At 47.1% G+C, this 5,398-nt stretch overlaps 1 long non-coding RNA gene across 1 annotated transcript in view; it reads right to left on the bottom strand.

Moving 5' to 3' along the window:
* Window positions 1–5,329, bottom strand: part of LOC111724941 — a 128,333-nt gene extending 123,004 nt beyond the window's left edge. Inside the window, exon 1 of the long non-coding RNA XR_002773150.1 lies at window positions 5,180–5,329. This is a non-coding gene — a long non-coding RNA (uncharacterized LOC111724941). The remainder of the gene's footprint in view (window positions 1–5,179) is intronic.
* Window positions 5,330–5,398: the final 69 nt, after the last annotated feature.

Below are 5,398 nucleotides of genomic sequence, written 5' to 3' on the forward strand. Positions count from 1 at the left end.
GATGGACATGTGACCCAGTTCTGGCCAGTGGGGCTTTTGAGGAAATGGGCTGGGGGTTCTGGGTGTATCCTCCCTATGAAGATGTGAGACATTTCTTTTGAAAGGTCACTTCTGCCCTTCCTTCCTTGGAAGCTGTCTTGAGAGGATACAATGTGCCAATATGTGGCAGTCATCTGGGACCATGAGGAAAAAAACAGATAAAGTATAGAAAAGTTATCTTGAGTCACCTTAGATCTATCTACCTATCACCAAATTCTTGTTAGTGAAATAATGGACTGACTTAGCTTTTTCTGAGATAGGATCTTGCTTTGTTGCCCAGACTGAAATGCAGTGGCAGTATCATACCTCACTGCAACCTAGAACTTCACTGGGATCACTTAAATGATCATCCTGCCTTAGCCTTCCGATTAGCTGGGACTATAGGTATGTGCCACCATGCCTGGCCCCAACTGTCCCTATTGTTTTCTCTCCTTTTAGTTGTGCATTCCAATAATTGTGACCAAATTCATTCTAACTGCTGCAGCAAGGAGGAAATTAACAATTGTGATTTTCTATTGCATGTGGCTCCAAGCCTCCTAGAAGCTGAGGCAAAAAATTAAACCAGATGAATTGCAAAGCGCTCTTTCATTCTTACTCAGGAAAAGATCTCAGTGAGTTTCTGCTTTTCTTTTGCCCCTAAATTCTTTGTTTACCATTAAATTTCCACATGAGAGTTTATGAAAGGAACATGGGGAAACATAATTGCTAGAGCCATCATAACTGTTTTGCAGGAAAGGCAGTTTTCACTAGACTCTTTCTTAAAATAAGTAGGATCTAGGCTTAAAGGTAGAGTCTAATCAGGGGAGCGGATCCTTTGGTGGGAGCTTCTTCATGCCCTCTCCACCCCAGATGTTCACATATCCCCCTGGAGGGAGCACAGCTCAACATGAATGAGCACATACTAAATAGACTACTGAAAGACATTGTTAGCAGAGTGGAAGACAGAGCTCAGAGAAGGATATGGAGCTGGGAGTTCTGGGGGAGGGAAAGACCCCTGACCCATCACTGCTAAAGGCGGTAGTGAGGGTGTGATTTATGAGTGAGTGAGAGATGTGAGAAAGAGGACTTGGTTATTTGTAGAAACCCTGGGCCTGGGTAAAGGCTTCCTTGGGGTGATGTGAGGGAGCTGCTAGGAAGAAAGTAGGGCAGCGGTCTATTCTTTCCTGGTGCCTTCCTTATCTCAGGCCCACTTGCTTATGTGACCTGTGTCAGGGGCTCCTATTCCAAGGGACTGGATTGTGTTTATCTGGGCTCAAGAAACTCTGTCAGCTCTAAGGAACCTTGTCACTGTATGTCCCAGCAGGTACCTCACCTCTGCTCACTGTGCAGCCCAAAGCATGAGAGAAATGTAGTATCTGCAAAGTCAAATTAGCTGATTACTTGATTACTTTAGGAAGAGCCTTTGCCTTGCCAAGAATTCACAACAGATTTTCATGGAAAAAGAAATACTATACTTGCTGTACCTTTTCTGTAGGATGTTAGTAGATGCCAGAAGGGGGAGAAAAGGCAAATACATGTAGGAGAATTCAACAGGTATCTTTACTGCAGTATGTCTTGAAGATATTAATACCACACATCATCCAATCTAAGACATTCCCTGGATTGGAAGATGCATCATTATTATTACTTGGAAGTGGGGAGACAGAGTCTCACTCTATTGCCCTGGGTAGAGGGATCCTCTTGCCTCAGACTCCCAAGTAGCTGGGACTACAGACACCTGTCAGAATGCCTGGCTAGTTTTTCTATTTTTAGTAGAGACAACGTTTTGTTCTTGCTTGGAGTGGTCTCAAATTCCTGAGCTCAAGCCTACCACCTCAGCTTTCCAGAGCACTAGGATTACAGATGCGAGCCAGAGGCATCATTATTTTATACATTACTGAGAAAGAAAAAGTGTGCTTTTACTCACAGGAGACTCCTCCATAAGGCTACCCTTTCATTGTACAGAAGAAAAGAAAAAGGAACACACCACACAGAGAGAAACAGCAAGAAGCCCTCTGGTCTCTACCTTGACCCTGGTGAATGAAGGGAACATAGGAAGAAATGCCCTGCAGTCACCATGAGAACCACCATCTGGCTCTCACTCTGAGGTCACAGGAGCTAGTGCCCCCAGATCACTGACAGAAGCAAACACAAACTCTCTCTGGAAGACCTCAGTTTCAGTTTAGGCTGGTGGTGATTGCAAAACGCCAATTATGAGATGTTTTCTAATTTTAGCATGTCCTCATGGATGAGGATAGTACATTTATACGCCTGTGAGCCCCTCAGAGGAACAGAGTATTTTGCCCTACCTACCCCATCCCACTGGGGAGCTTTTGGTGCCCAGTGGCAATAGCGGTCACCATTGCTGCCATTTATGGAGCACTTACTTAGTGCCAGGGCTGAGTGAGATGCTCAACACACATCAACTCCTGTCGTCCTCACAGCACCTCTGCCTGGGAACAGTGGTGTCACTGTCATTTTCAGCAGAGAAACTGAAGCAACTCGGGTTGCACACGAGTAAGTGACAAAACTGTGCTTTGAGTCCATGCGCATCCCCAGTATCCCGAAGGTGGTTTCCCTTAGTCCTTCTTTGAGGAATGCCATGCTGGCTCATTGAACCTAGCATATTGCCCCAAATGCAATTTTCCAATAAAGTGTCTACTGCCTAAATGGAGGTGATTACTTTATCAACTTCTGTCTTGATACATCCAAGAAGGCTGTGCAAAGCCTTTTGCTGTCTAGTGGTCTTGGGTACATGGCTCAGCTCCTGGGCCCCAGCTGAGCAGTCCTATCATTGCTATAAGGGATCAGCTGTGGGTACAAGAACACGTAATCAAGAATATCTTCTCATAATTCAAGAATATCTATTTCTGGTTTGGGAAGATGTTAGTATAAATATTGCATCTCTGTATGAGCATCTCCTAAAGCTTCCAAAATATAATCAGGCTCCAATCACCTTTGTGGTCCATGACCTATCCCTCCCCAGGCTCACTGACTTCCCCTGACAGAGCTGTGTGGACCTCAAGGGCCATCTGGAGTAACAACTGGTGTGAAGTAACAACCCCTCCCTGCAGGAGGGCAAGTCAAATTTTGTTGTGATCCTATCCCAACACTAAGGGCTGGTGGTCTTGTGATTGAGCTAATCCCGTCACTGTGTAAATCAATAGGAAACCCACAGGAGGTTTCCATTTAGGATGTTCATTTTGTGAAGCTGATCTTCCTATGACGTTGGAGCCAAGCTATTGCCCTCACATTGCCATGATGAATGGAAAGTTTAGCTTAAGGTGACCAGAATTATTGATAAAAAATTCAGATCCCTCCAAATAAAAATTCAGATTATGGAGAAACCTTTATCTCTGCCTGTTTTAATCACCACCTTTGTGGGGGTTCCCTCTTGGGAGGCCCGAGCCAGTTTCTAATCACTTGGATTATGTGTAGTGCACCTTATCTTAAAGTAGGCCACACACTTGAGGAAGTACAACACAGGATAAGTCCAAGAGACAGTCTGACCAACAAAGGCCAGAAAGGTGACCCATGTTGCCCAGAAACATTGCTGGCAAATGACAGAGCAATGTTTCTCAACCAGCCCCCAAGTCAGTCCACTGCCCCTGCTCTAACTAGGCAGCTGGGGTCACCTTGGGCTGTGACTGGCTGAGGGTTCTGGGTACTGTTCCTGCCCAATAGGTGTGATGGGTTTTCCTCTAGGGCTACTCAGATTGTGTGAGGGCCTCATGCCTCTCCATGGGCCAGGGACTGGCATCCAGTCCATCAGTAGGAGGGACACAGGTGCCTGTATTCTGCAGTTTGGGGCAAGTCTAGAGTGACTGCCCACGGAGCTGACCACGCATGGGTCCTTGCTTGGCCAAGGGAGAGCAGGGGAGAAGTTGCATATAGTGCAGAAAACAGAACTGTGTGGGCCATACATCCCCAGGTTCGAAGAGATGTCAGAAGCCCTTGTGAACATCGACTTTGCTTATCCTGGTTGGGCCTCCCTCCACACCTCTTGTTCCTTCTCCCACCTCCATTAGGGGTGACTCAGCCTGCAGAAAGGATGAATCATGTGGGTTATGAAACTTAAGGGCTCCTGAGAGGGAGGCTGGAAAGGACCTCAGAAAGCTATCCATGTGGATCCTTCCCTCTCTTCATCCTCCCAAGCCTCTAACCTCCATCTGCCAAGCCACAGACTCAGGCAGGTAACTCCTGCACAGCTTTCTAAACAAGAGACAACTGGAAACCAAGCATCAGATGAGCAGTTTCTCTCCCACTTGAAGGATTTTCAGCCTTTTATTTTTATTTTTTATTACTTCAGATTAATATGAGGGTACATATGATTAAGTTACATTGTGTTTGTTAGGAAAAGTCCCAAGTTGTATTTGAGTTGTACACTCAGGTATATGTACATCATGGAATACTACTCAGCCTTTCAACCTTTTGTTTGTTCATTTTTCCCTCAGGAATTCATCAGGTTGATAGCTTGCTTTCTGCATAGGATTAGGTGGGACCAACCGGGAAGGATGAGAGAAGAGACCTTGCAGCCATCCTCACTCTTTGTAATTCCTTGGTCATGGAGTGAATATTTTCGTAAATCTTAGGGGTGCTCCAAACAATTGCCTACTGGATACCAGGCTGCAGGATGTTTCAAATCACTTTTCCACTAACTGATCCCTGTTCAGTGGGTACTTTTAAGAGAATACAAGATTTAGTGAACACCTACCACAAGGCAGGCCCTGAGCTTATAAAAACAAACGTTTGTGGACAGTTTACTGCACGGCAGGAGCTGACCTTGCAGGATGGATATTATTGTTACCCTCTTTTTTTCAAGGCGAGCCCCTGCTCTCAACAAGGAGAGTAACTTGCTCCAGATCACACACATGCTGAGAGCACAGGCTGCCTCCTGAGACGGTCTGTGACCTCTGCCATGTACTCTGGTTTCTCTAGTACCCACTTGTTGCACTCAGCTAATCTGCCACATGCCTTTGTCCTTTCAATCTGGCCTAGTCCTGGGACACCCAGTGCTTTCCCGGAAGCTTTGTGCTCCTAGAACCCTTAACACTTGCAACACTGTCTCATGCTCAGGTGGGCAAGGCCACCTGTCCTCTAGAACCCACCAGGTGAGTGAAGCCTCCAGGTGCCCGACCAGTCTGGGGAATAGGGGACTCACCTGAGATGCCCGAGGGCCCTGCCCGCTCCTAGAAGAACACACTGGGTGAAGGCCGCCACTTGGGGCCCTCCTGTGTCCGGAAAGCCTCAAAAGTCTGCGGAGAAGTTTCCCCAGTCGGGGGCGTTTCGGGATTCCCCTGAGGCCGCCCGCGCCTCCTGGGCCCGGCGCCGGGTCGCTGGAGCGCGGGCCCAGGAACGCCACCGGGCCGCGGGGGCGGGA

The sequence above is a fragment of the Otolemur garnettii genome, unplaced genomic scaffold, assembly GCF_000181295.1.
Source record: "Otolemur garnettii isolate 467f Iridium unplaced genomic scaffold, OtoGar3 scaffold00029, whole genome shotgun sequence".
Classification (NCBI taxonomy): domain Eukaryota; kingdom Metazoa; phylum Chordata; class Mammalia; order Primates; family Galagidae; genus Otolemur; species Otolemur garnettii.